Source organism: Thalia democratica, chromosome 3 (genome assembly GCF_965202585.1).
Source record: "Thalia democratica chromosome 3, ktThaDemo2.hap1.1, whole genome shotgun sequence".
Classification (NCBI taxonomy): Eukaryota; Metazoa; Chordata; class Thaliacea; order Salpida; family Salpidae; genus Thalia; species Thalia democratica.
In genome coordinates this window covers 80,405,840-80,420,464 of record NC_139167.1, presented here as the reverse complement: position 1 = coordinate 80,420,464, position 14,625 = coordinate 80,405,840, and the positions used below count along the sequence as shown (strand labels likewise).

Below are 14,625 nucleotides of genomic sequence, written 5' to 3'. Positions count from 1 at the left end.
ATGATTTTAAGGTGTTTAAAGCAAACAAATTATATTATTTACCTATAATTCAAAATTCATAACTTTAGAGTTAAGTTTAAATAAACAAAATCTGATTAATTTTTGTTAAGTTTCTACCAAGCTACTTTTTCAATAAATAGCTTAATGGCCTATCTTTTTCATTAATTTAGTATTCTTTACATTTTAGAACAATTCCAGGAAGCCAGTCTAAAGCAACCCTGCTCAAATAATTATTTAATACAGTATGTTTGTACATAATTATATTAAAGTTGTGAGTTTTAATGAATTCATTTTACTACATTTAGAAATTTCAAAATCTCATTATTATAGTTATTATTAGTTTATTACATATAATGTATTTGAAAATATGATAAAGGTTAAATGTATTTTTTAGTCACTTGATGTGAGTATCTTAAAATGTTAAAAGAAAAATTAGAATTATAAGAATAGTTAATAAAAAAAGGAGAAAGGACATCTACATCAGTTTTGTTAAAATTAAAATTATTATTGTGCCGATTGATTACTGAAGCGTTTAAACTTTGCATATTTTAAGTTAAAAATTTTACGCTTGAGTAAATAGAGCTATAACTAGATAATTTTAGAAAACTCTGGATTTATTCTGGTAAATTATATTATAGTATATAAGTCAAGTCTAAGTGTAAGCATTTCAGTTGTAATCAAAAGAGGTATGAAACATCTAAAGATAAATGACTAAGAAAATTTAGTTTTATACTAAAATTAAAATGATTATTTCTACTTTTGTTTTAAAAAAAATTAAACATACTTATTTAATTTATTACTATAATTCTACCACTTAGCAATATTTTTTTATAAGAAATACCCATGTAAGTGTTTTTTTTGTATTCATTTGAAATAAATCAGGTAAATTTAAGAACAGTAAACAAATAAACAAGTAATGTTACATTATTTACGTAGCATTTTTTGTTATGAATAGAACTTAAAGATTATAAACTAAAATTTGATTACTCTAAGATTCAGAACTAAACTTTTAGTATACACTTTGCAGTATTAACTCATAACAAAAAGTTTACTTAAACTTAAAGTATATAATGTAAAAGTGTACAATCACAATCTTTTTTTTTTATCCTCTTGTGGGAGAAATTTAAACTAAAAAACACAATATAGTAATGTTTAATTTAATCCATCAAGAATAACCAAGGCCTGCTTAAAAAAAATAATTTTGAAATGTTTTAAATGTTGAGTAAAGCTATTTATTTTTAGTTGAGTAACCTCACTAAAAAAGTTTCTGTAACTAAGATTTGTATCTTATTGATAAGTTCATTATATTAATAACATATTGAAGAAAACAATTGTTTATTTTAATTGAATAAACAAATTCAGCATATTTGCCATAATCTATTGATTTTGGTTGCCCTTAATAAAATTTCATGCTATTTGTTTAAAAGCTACAAATTATGACAACCTTAGCTTATTAAGAATCTTTTTATTAATTTAATAAATTTTTTATTAGTGTTTTATGCATTAGCAACAGTTTTTTGTTTTTTTTTGTTATGTAAATTTGCTTACAACTTATAAATTTTAGTTATTTTTTTCAAAGCTAGTTTTAAAGTTTGTTTTAAAGTCTATATCTAGCTTAAAAGTTAGCTAGATATAAAATTCAGCCTTTTAATTTTTTACACAGTGCAATTTAGAATAACTATCATCTAGAAAACTAATATATAACGGTTCAGAAAATTTATTTTATATTAAATATTTAAGTTAAAATGCCATATCTTGTAATTTTAATCTCACCAACACTACAAACTTCAACAGTTAAAGGATATTTTTCTCACTTTAATGTACTTTTTACTTTAAGCAACTTGTCTTACAAACAAGTTTCGCACAATTCAAGGAAATATCCTTTACTTATATCACATTACTTCTATATTTTCTTTTTCAAACAAACGTACACAACAGTTCAAGGAAATATCTTACGCGTACGAGGTTTTGTCAGACGAGGAGAAGAGAGCACTATACGACATGGGGGGCGAGCAGGCGTTGAAGGAAGGAGGCAGTAACCAGAATCAGGAACCAACAGACCTGTTCGACTTGTTCGGTTTTGGTGGAAGTAAGTTGTTGAATTTTATGCTTGAAAACAATGGAAAATAATATCAAAATATTGCGAAAATTAAGCGATACTGGTACCATTTTATACTTAAAAATATCAAGTAGTTTTAGGATAAATTTGATTTTTCAAACAAATTTGTTAATAGATATCTTTGTGATTTACTGTTTTAAATGATTGGTTTTATAATATGATAAAGGTTTACAATCCAAACATTTTTGTTAGTTAATTAGTTGTTCATTTTAACTTTTATTTGCTTCAAGTGGGTGGGCAACGCGGACCGCCGAAGGTAGCGGACGTCATGCACGAGCTGAAGGTCTCATTGGAGCAATTGTACAGCGGCGCCACCAGACGGTTGAAAATAAACAGGAAGGTTGTGTGCGAGCAGTGCAGCGGTAGAGGGGGTAGCAACGTTAGAAGTTGCAGGGACTGCGATGGTCAAGGTATCAGGTCCATCTATCAGAATTTGGGAATGAACATGGTTCGACGGGTGAGTGTTTTAGTATTATATTATGTATATATAATGTTTTTGTTTAATATCATTAGTACTTTATTGTATGATCTAAACAGTTTAAATATATGTCTGTTTAGAAATATTTTTTTTGTAAGAACACTGATGGAGTTTTTTGAATTATGAAGTACTAATGTAAACCTATATTTTAATATTGCTTGTTTTCAGGTACAACAGACATGTCATTTTTGCAACGGTGAAATAAAGATTATCGTTGACAAATGCAAGAATTGTCATGGAAAATAGATTCTAACCCAACCCAAAATCATTGAAGTTCATATTGATAAAGGTTTTATTTTTATTTATATCATTGTAGTTTGTTTTAAGTCAAACAGTTTAAGTTTTCGACTTAATTAGCTATGAGGAGATTTTTATCTATCATTTATTTTTACAGTTTATTATCAACAAAACAACGTTTCACTCCTATATTGGGATATTCTATTTGAATAAGGTTTGTATATTATTTACAACAACTGATGATTTTCTATATCCGAATATAGGAGTGAAACATTGTTTTGTTAATATTTATATTTCACACACGGTTTTTTTTCGAAAATATCTTAAACTAAAACAAACAAATAAATGTGTCTTTTTTAATTATTGGTTACAATAAAAACATAAATAACTTGTATGAGATAACCAAACCATTTAATTACCAAAAATTATTCCAAGTTTTCACAATTTGAGCAGATTAAGTTCACAAAGTCTCATTAAATTCAATTGAATTCTTAAACAAAGTTAGCGTATTTACTCAAGTAGTCTTTATTGTTTCAAAACAAAACATAACATTTTTGTACTTAAACAGGAATGAAAACGGGTCACACGGTCAAGTTCACGGGCGCGGGAGACGAGGAGCCCGGCAAGATCGCAGGTGACGTCATAATCGGGTTGAAGCAGAAACCCCACGACGTTTACACGAGGAACAACATGGACCTGCACTTGCAAATTGATATTTCCTTAAGTGAGGCGCTCACCGGGTTCCAGCGCGTCATAAAGACCCTGGATGGAAGAAAACTTCTCGTCACAAACGGACCCTGTATGTAGTTGTTTGTTTTTTTCTATAGTTGAATAGTAAATCACTATATTAAAGAAGTATTGAAAAATGTAATTTTTTAATAAGATATAAATATTGCTAAAATATGTACATCTAAATAATGCTGTTGTTTATGAATTAAAATGTTTCAGTTTACTAATGATAAAATGAAGAGAAAGAAAAATAAACATAAGAGTTAAACAGGCCAAAAGGTCTAACCAGCATTTAAATTTAAGTTATTTAACACTCTTACCAACCTAACAAAAAATAAAACAAATCACAGCAGTAAGTGAATAAACTTTCACAGGTGACATCAAAGACGGCTGCATGGTGAAATGCATAAACGAGGAGGGAATGCCGAAGCACAGAAACCCGCTGGTAAACGGAAGGATGATTGTGAAGTTCGTTGTAGTTTTTCCACCAGGCGGGTTGAAGGATGAGAAAGTATTAAAGCAACTGGAAGGCCTCCTCCCGCCCAAGAAGACTGTTGAGGTTGAAGATAATTACGAAGAAGTCACTTTGGAACCGTAAGTTGCTAATCTGAAACAATTACCATTTTAATTAATGTTTTTAGCTTATTTTAAAATATATTTCTTAACATTTTTTTATTTATTTAAAATTCATTATCTTGAAAACTTGGTCAACATATCTTTTTTTATTAGCTTTTTTAATAAAAAGAATCTTCTTTTAAATCTCTAAAGAACATGATACATTAAAAGTTTGATTTTTCAAAATGGAAAATAACGTCAATCTAAAACATTAGTTTTTATTTCAGATGTAATATTCTACCATCTCGTGCAACTGATTCACAAAACGATGATTCGAACGAAACAGATCCAGGACAGCAATTTTTCCGTAGATTTTTTAACTTGTAGTGGAAAAACTTAACAAGTTGTGTTGTGGTTAAAATGTAACTTTTATAGTTTAATTATTTTAGGAAATTTATTTAGTTGTCTTGCACATGTCCTGGACATGACTTTAAACTGTATTCAACTGTATCCTGGTGTATGACTTGATGATCGAAAGGTTTTTTCGTACACCAGGTCCTAGGACCAAATATTTGAGCGCTTTTTTTTCGTTCAATAAACAATACATATTTGTTTACACTCTTAGTTAATAAACTTTAGTTAGTTAACAATCAAAGTGCTTTAAGAAAATATTTTTTAATGATTTTTAAGCTTAAACGGTTTTTCTTAAACGGTCTTAAATACATAGTATGTACTTATAAAACTTTTGTTTAGTTTATAAGTAAAAATAAGTTAATTTATAATTTATTTTCAATTATAGAACCACTTCGCTAAGAATTTATGAAGTCCATACTGACTTGATATTTCTAATTATCGTTTCTGTAATGCTGAATTGTAAGCGTTTTTAATATCAATGTAAACTGCTTGAATACATATGCTTTTGAGATAAGGAACTATCCATGAATATAAGCATATTAATGATTGAATGTTTTACTAGCGGTTAGGGACAAAACCAACTTTATAGATATTTGAGCTCCCATCTTAAACTTTATATATGGTGATTTTAATCTTTTGAGTTATAAAAAAATAAACTTAAAAGAAAAGTCAACAACTATTACTCTTAAAACATCATTTACTAATTTCAACAAAATATATAGGCACAGAGTTATTGACAGTAGTTAGTGTTCAATGTACAAATATAATAAGACTTATATTTAAGCTTTGAAATTTTAATATTCAATTTAGCTTATTTTTCATCGTTTTAATATATTTTTTGGGGTTTTTTAGCATGAAATTTTGTGCAAGAAACGATGGACAAGTTTATTTTAAAGTATCGGTAAGTTTTAAAAAAAGTAAGAAAAAAATTCCAAAAAAATTATACTTGTTCATTATCATTCAATTTTGATGGTAAAAAATTTGCATATTTTTAATGATATTGTAATTTGCTATAAATCAAGTAATAGAAAGTTTTTCAACTTAAGTAGCTTTAAAAAGATCATTATATTTTATTTTCACAGTTTATTATAAACAAAACAATGTTTTACTCCTATATTAAGATACAAGAGATCTTCAGTTGTTAAAAATAAATCAAAACAATTGAAGAAAAAAAAAAGTTCAAGGTTTATATATAAAAAGTATAATAAGTAAAACTAAATCAAAAAAGCCAAAGTATTGAAAGACTTATGGTTTTAAAAACTTATATTATAACTAAAACTTGTTACTATAACTGCATTAATTTTTACTGTGAAGTATGAGATGTAAGTGTCAAAATAGGTTATATAATGCCTATTATAACTTTAATGACTACGTTTGTTATGGTTTTTAGATAAAAGCTATATGTTCTTTAACAGTTTTTATAATGAATTTAACTTTTGCTAATAGCTTCATTAGTGTTTTGTTATGTGTTAAACATAGTTTGTAAAGTTAAGCTAAGAAGCCTTAATGTCTTCGTAAGTGTTTATTAAGGTGTCTCATTAAAACTAGAGTGAGCATTATTTGAAAACTAAATAAACAAACCAACAAGTTTGTATAGTAAGTTACATAAACTAAACTATTAATCTCAAGTTTATGGTTGTTATATTAAATCAAAGTTTGATTTAAAACATTTAAATTTACTTATACAGGTTTTGTTTTAGCAGTTAATGAACAGTCACAAATACAAATCTTTTACAGAAAGAAAATTTTAAAGCTGAAATAAAAAATATAGCAGAGATATTTGCTATGAACACGGTTCGAATACTAATACCTGCTAATTGTTTCTAACTCATATCATGCAAATAGATAAAAGTTTGAAAGGTATTTAAAACAAAAAATAGTGTAAATTCAAAGATTTGAAGTTTTAAAGCTATTTTATGCTTATTTTTCATCCTTTTTATAAAGTGTTTGGTGTTTTTTGAAGCAGAATTCGGTGCTCGACATGATGGTAAAATTTATTTTTGAAAAAAACAAGGTTTAAAAAAGTTAGAGCTAAAAGTTGAAAATTAGCTTAAAGTTGTCAAAGCGAGAGAAGAGAGACCTCGTGAATGTCACCAAGTGAATTTTTTGCACAAAGTTTTATTTATTACGTAATTATACAAAAATTCTGTTTGCAGAAATTTCTAAAAATTTACAATTCATTTTAGAAAAGTTTTCTTGAAAGTGGTAGGTCATCAAATTTTTACTTTAACTTTCTTAACATATGTACTTTTAGAGTTTACCTTTTACATGTTTCTTTAAGTAATAAAAGGTACTTAAAGTACAAGCACATACAGTTCAAAACCAAGGACAGTTAAAACTTGAACTGTTTATGAATGAATAAAAAAGAAAACAAATCTACATCACCTGCATGTTGTCAAAGTGATTTAAATCAACAGTGTACTACTTTATTGTCATGTGTTTTATTTTCTTTTTGTTCACAACTTCAAAGAAAAGTCTTATATCTTTATGTTTAAAAAGTGTCTTAAATCAATAGACTTCTACTTTATTTTGATAATCATGTGTTTTATTTTCTATTTGTTCACAACTTCACAGTAAAGTCTTTACCTGTATGTTGAAAAATTGTCTTAACTCAACAGTGTACTACTTTATTGTCATTATCATGTGTTTTATTTTCTTTTTGTTCACAACTTCAAAGAAAAGTCTTATATCAGTATGTTTAAAAAGTGTCTTAAATCAATAGCCTTTTACTCATGGTCATTTGTTTGATTTACTTTATATTCATAAACTCACTAAAAAGTCTTGTGTTGAGCAGAAACAAATTGGGCATCTTTATTTAAATGCTAGATCAACCATCTTTATAATCCCTAATCAATCCTCAATACTGCTAACCATTTTGGTGAACCAAGTCAGTTCTTGGACTATTGCAGCTATTAGTGAGGTTAGTTTTTTGTTTAATTAAGATAGATAAATGTTATACAAGATTATTTTTCAGGGTTGCCAAGCATTTAATGTTTTCTCAGTTTTAAATACTTAAAAATTATTTATTTAAATAAATATTGTTTTTGTAAACATAGAACATCATTAATATAATTTAGTGCTCAAACTCAATTGATATCAACTAAATGTAAAGTACATAATGCTGTAACAGCTTTTGCTGCTTAGTTTCTAATCAAATATAAATTGAGCTGAATTTTACAAGAGTACAGTTTTTGAATTAAAGACTGGCAACCCTGGTGTTCATATTGTTATTAATTTTTTAAGTAAATGTTTTATTATTTAATCCACTAAGCAATTGAAACTATAGAGTAAAAAAATATGAGTTACATATTTTATTACATACAAACATATAAGAACACAAACAAAATTAAGAAAGCTTGATCAACTGACTGATATTTAGTTTGTGTTCTTATATGTTTTTATAACTAAGTTAGATAAAAGTCTGGTTTGTTTCAGTTAGTTGTAGTGATTGTAATTAAAAGTGGTAATAAAATACATAGTTTAAATACATTATAAAATTAATAATCATTAAGTGGCCATTATAGTTGATTGAGTTGTGATAAGTAAACTGTAACTAGCTGACAAAAACCAGACTGTTGTCTGACTATACATGATGTTTGAAAAAAAACTATGTTTTAAAGACGGGAACGGGTCTAAATTGCGCGAAGACAAAAGTGCACGAGGTTACTAAATTGCACGCGGGGACTAAATTGCACGAGAACAAAATTGCACGAGTGTACAAAATTGCACGAAGACTAGTTTGCACGCGGGCACAAAATTGCACGAGGGGACAAAATTGCACGAAGACTATTTTGCACGGAAGGTCAATTTTGCACGAGTTACAATTTTGCACGGAAGGTCAATTTTGCACGACAGACAGTTTTGCACGGAGGGACAATTTTGCACAAAAAATATCAGCTTAAAATAACTAAATAAAAAATATGTTAAAACCTTTATATTTTATATAAAAAATAATAATATGCATGTGCTAGTGTAGTTCATTTTAATTTGATTAGGTTTGAATTAATTTTACTTGATTTTTTTTGATATATTTAGTCTTTTTTTATTAAAATTTAAATTAATGCATTTAAAAACTAATATAAATTAAAACTTTATTTTAACAAAAATAAAACTTGAATTTTAAAATAATTAAAATAATCCTTATTCAAAAATAGACATGTAATGGTGTAAACTTAAAATATATTATATGAAATAAAACAGGATTAAAAAAAAATTAATAAAAATAATTTTACATGGGTAGGTGTTAAAATTGCGCGAGCGTACAAAATTGCACGAGGAGACAAAATTGCACGAAGATACTTTTGCACAGAAAAAAACGAGCATGCGAAATAGTGAAACAATTAAGTAAATTTAGAAAGGAGAAAATCCGTCTAATGAAATTTTAATTGTGCATTATACAGAAAGTTCTGTTACGGCTTTGTACTTCCATAAATTATACTTAAAATTGTTTTTTTTTTCTGTTATATAAAAGTTTTTAACCAAATTTATATATCATTATTTTCTACTTGTCTAAACTTTATCTAAGTTGCATTACTTTTTGCACGCGTTTTACTCTAATTAGCTCTTAAGTTTCTCTTGCTCTGTATTTTCTCTTTTTCTAACCCAGAATAGCGAAAAAGAACTGTCAGAAGCAATTTTTTTCTTACTTTTTTAGAAGAAAAAGGAGATATAAGCTTTTGACTTAAATGAAACAAACAAAATAATACAACAGCTACAACTAGTTTATTTCTATTTTTAACAAAATAAAAATACTATAAACAAAACACTTTTTGGTAGTTATATTTTAATAAGGAATAGAATCTATTTTTATAATCTAGTTTTATTTTTATTTATATAAATTTTTTTGATTGATTTTTGTTTATTATTTAAGTTATTCATTTTGACTTTTATAATTATTAATATTTCTTTTAATTTTATTTAATAATTTATTTCATTTATTTTGACTTTTTTTATTAATTTTATCAACTTTTGTTTTGGACTTATATTTAATGTATTTATAATTTAATTTATTAATTTTTATTTTTATAAATCTTAACTATTTTTTGATTTTTAAAAAAATATTTATTATTTAGTTAATTGATTTTTTATATTCTGACTTTTTTTTATTATCTATTAAAATTTAATTAACATTTAATTTTTTTTAAACTTGAAAATAATTTTTTTTACTTACTATATATGTATTATTTTATTTACATATTTTTTTCATTATTTGATTTTTTATTATTTACTTAATAGTTATTTATATTTTATATTTTTAATTGATTTGTTATTTTTTTTTTGTAAATTAGTTATTAAGTTTTATAATTAAGGTTTTTTTATTTTTTTGAATATTATATAATTTTGTTTCGTATTTTTTATTATTAAGTTATAAATTTTTTAATTCTGATTTTTTTTTTTTGAATATTTTATTATTTTGTTTCGTATTTTTTATTATTAAGTTTTAATTTTTTTAATTCTGATTAATTTATTTTTTTAAATATTAAAATAAAAAAATCGTGCAAAATAGTCTTCTCGTGCAATTTTGTCCCCTCGTGCAAAAATGTCTACGCGCAACTTTGACCCGTCCCTGGTAAGGATACAAAACCCGTGCAAAATTGACCCTCCGTGCTAAATTGCCACTCGTGCAAAAATGACCCTTCGTGCAAAAGTGTCTGCGTGCAAAATAGTCTGCTCGCGCAAAAATATACCCTCGTGCAAAAGTGTCTTCGTGCAAAAGTGAGCCTTCGTGCAATTTTGTCTACGTGCAATTTTATCTTCGTGCAATTTTGTGCTCTCGTGCAAATTAGTCTTCGTGCAAAAGTGTCTTCGTGCAATTTTGTGTTTTCGTGCAATTTTGTCCCCTCGTGCAATTTTGTACGCTCGCGCAATTTAGACACCTACCCTTTAAAGACATGTTAAACTAATTTTCTGGAACGTTAATAATACTTCAAAAAAGTTTTTGTCTGGAATTTTAATTGTGACATTATAAAATAGTGTATCATAAGTATTTGTTTCATGTTCAACTTGATGATATGTGTAACATTAAGCCAAATGTTTTTTATTAGTTTCGTCTAAACCAGTGTTAGTATATGAAATGCTGTATAAAACAAACACTTATGATATACTGTTAGAAAGTGTCACCATAAAAATTCTTATGAAAGATTATTTAAACGATTAATAGTTAGTTTTTTATATAATATACAAGCATGTTAACTATATTCTTTGAACGAAAATTGTTCAAACCATAACAAGATATTTGTTAAATGTTTTTACAATTATGTATTACAGTGTAATAATTGATAATGCTAATTTAGATAAGAGTCTGGTTTGTACTTGTAGTGGTTATAGAGTGTATTTAAAAGCTAATAAAAGAAAAAATGTAAAATTGATATTTAGAAACAAATGTTGATAACCCTTTAGTGTTTTACAGAGCTATGCTAAACAAACTGTGACTAGCTGACAAAACCAGACTTTTATCTGACTACATATGATTGTTATATAGACATGCTAAACTTTTTTTTGGAACACTACTAATAGTTTAAAGTAGCCTTTGTCTGGAATTTGTATTGTGACATTTTAAATTAACATAGGTGTTTATTTTATCTCAAACTTGATACAATGTAGTGTTTTTTGGTAGTTTCATCATTTATACTAGTAGATAGTGTCACAATAAAGACTCTAAACAAAGACTATTTTGATAAATAATAAAAGTTTGTTTTTTATATGGTATACAAGCATGTTAACTATTTTATTTAAACAAACTCTGTCAAAAACTTGTTAAAAAATAAAATCACTAATATTCCTTTTGAATTGTTTATAACATTGTGTAATAACTCAAGTGGTACTTCTGTTTTATTGGTTAAACAATATAGTTTTTGACAGGGGTTGTTTAAATTTAAATATGTTAGTAATTAGTTAAGGTAAGTTAAGCCATATTTTAAGTGGGTCGGCTGCAGTTGTAAGGCTCTGTATATGTTTTCATTCATAACATTATGAGGTGAAGTGATAAACCAAAATACATAAAAGTAAAATGAAATACAAGTTTTATTACTGCAAAGTTAAATTTATTAAAAATTGTAATATATTAGCCAATCAGAAGCGACGTTAGAACTGCAGCCGTCGTTTTAGTTTGTAACAACGTGCTATTAATGTCTATAAGGTACGCGGTCTAAGAAGTACGCACCCGCGTAAGGTACGCACTAAATTATTAGGGCCCCCCACACAAAATTTTACATTAGGGGGAATTCCCTAAATCGAAAGTGGGCGTGAAAATTTTTGAGATTGATAAAAAAAATGATTTTAAAGGCATTTCGCCGGCTCCGCCGGCGAAAAATTTTTCACTTTTACTCCCAACCATTTTTTCTTAAAAACCTAATTACGCTTGGAGCCCAGTTAGTAAGCCTGACAGCCAAACCAGATAAAAGTGTGGTACTGAGCTCTAAGAAGTAGTTCGGTTTTGAGTTAAAGTGGTAGCGGACAGCTTTCGTTATTTGTTTTTAAGTCCCTTCCGCTGCGAGTTCCTCCTCCGGAGGAACTCTTGCTCCCGGGACTTTTGCACAAATAACGAAAGCCGTCCTTTAGGCCGCGTCCTTATGCTGGTCGGCACCTAATTAGTTTTTTGTTTGATGTACGAGTAGTTACGCAAGTTCTTTTAGTATGTTATTTTTATCTTATACACTTGTGAGTATCCATAAGTATGTTTGATATTAAAAACATCTGAATTACAGTAAAGTTTTATGTTTTATAGTATATAACATTGATGTAGTACTCCAAATGGTATAGTTTTGGAGTAGACAATCAATTTATTATTCTATATATAACACTTCACTTATTGTAAATTGATTTATTAATATCATTCTATTGTATTTTGTCTCATAAACTTGCTAGTTGTACATACCAGTTAGTTTACCTATAAAAGTCTTCTATCTAATTTATGTTATTATTTAAACAGCCTTAGCTTTATTGTTTTGTTTGTACTGTATGTTGTTAAGTAATTTAGTTCTACTTATAGCTCAAAGTTAAGTAAAGACTGAACTGAGTTTTAGTGCTATTAACAGATATGTTTAATTTAAAAGTGAAATGTTTAATAGTATATATCTATAACTAATTCGAACTACTAAAAAGTAACACAACAGTTTTACGTTGTAGTTTACTTTATCAGTATCATTCTATATCAATTCGAAAAGTTATATTAATTCAAGTTACCACGTCTCATAAACAGCAAATAAATTCTTAGTTTAGTGTTTAATTATACTTTAGACCAGCTTTTTTTCATGTTTTACCTCTTATTGGAAAATAATTACTTAACTAATCCCAATTTACACTACTTTGGTGCCGGTTACTCTATGAATCAGTTCCTGTATCATTTGTTTGAGTTACACTAGTAGATTACTTACTGATATTTAAGCGTCGTTAGGCTTCAAAGAGAAAAACAATGGTTAAACTAAGTTAAAATTTTCCATTTACATAAGTAAGTATTTACGTCTTAAATTGTATAACAAATGTTTGGACATCTTTTAAATTAGACTCTTACAAAATACCGTTTATGTCCACAGTTTTTCAGGTAATTTTGTAATATTTTTTATTTTTGCATATTTACAATTATTACGTCATCACCCTGTAGTCTCATACAGTATAAACTTAGTAATTTTTACTTACACTTTAGTTGTATATGGATATAATCTTTTGGATTATAAACTATTTAATTTGTTTCAAGTAAGACTAATTGTATGTACATAATAAGTATTGGATAAGGTGTATCTTAATTAAACTAACAGATACAAACATATATGGCAATTAGATCTTAAATATTTTACTGTTGCGTATTAAGGATTCTAATTTTTAAATTACAATCAAATCTTAATATTTAATTATCATGTTGTTGCGCTGGTTTATGTGATTGTTTCTAGTTTCATATCACAGACAACATGTGTATTTAACTATAAATTTAAAAACTGTTTTTCAAGTAAATCAAGTAAAATTTTTAATAATAAACGTCTTAAATTTTCTACACAAAGTTCTACAAATTGTATCCATTATCATACTAACGAAAGGTCTTTTTTTGTCTATTTAATTTTGGTGTTTGTTTTCGACTCAATATTAAATATTACAACATTTGAATTGAAATTAAAGTTTTATGTTTTATAGTATGTATCCTGTGTTTTGCGTACTACAAATGATACAATTTTGTAGTAAATAACTCTGGTATTATTCTATAACTAACACTTCAGCTTACTTTTCTATTATGTTTATCAGTATCATTGTATTGTAATTCAACTAGTTATGTTACTACATAATATTCAATACTAAGTGTGTCTCGTAAATAAATTACCAGTTAAGTATTCAATCATATCTTAATTTTTTTGCTTATAAAGGTCAATTGAAAGTTAGTTATGGCATTACTCTAGTTTAATCACAGTTAGACATAACAATTTATAATACTTGTTAACATTGAATTATATATTATTAATTGAACTATATGGGTTTATTAGAAAGTAAAGACTTTAGATTGTATTGGATTTATCGATCTAAGTAAATAAAATATTGTGCATGTTGAACTAATCACAATCTGAAAATTATAAGACTAAAAGCTAAATAGTATTGTTTTATTCATGAAAAATGTTAACGCACTTGTTCTAACAATTCTGATTTTTTATCGTTTACATAAAGTTTTTGGTTTTTTTTTTTTGCACAAAATTTTGTGGCCGAAATGATCGAGACATTAGTTTTTGAGTATAGGCAAGTTAAAAAAAAAGTTAAATGTTCATTTTTATTGAATTTTGATGCTTGAAAATTTGCATAAACTTTCATGTTTACAGTTCAGTCTAGTTTCCAGATAAAGCTTGGTTCTATCTATTAGGTAAACTTGCTGTTGTTAATATAAATGCAATTGTCTCGAAATATTTATGGAGTTGAATATTTAAACTAATAGAAGTTTACAAAAACAAACCTAAAAATTATAAATAAATTAAAAAAACTTGTTGAAGTATTGTGTTAAAATAATCAACTAGTTTGAGTTTTGTTTGTTGAATAAATAAAGTAAAAGTGTTTGTATATTTCAATAAATACATTTGTTCGTTGACCTCGAATGTAACTAGTTCATTAAAAGTTTATT

General features: G+C 26.6%; 1 pseudogene; it reads left to right on the top strand.

Annotated features, from left to right (window-relative positions):
- The first annotated feature begins 1,745 nt into the window (after positions 1-1,745).
- On the top strand, positions 1,746-4,505 carry LOC145832601 (dnaJ homolog subfamily A member 1-like; annotated as a pseudogene).
- Positions 4,506-14,625: the final 10,120 nt, after the last annotated feature.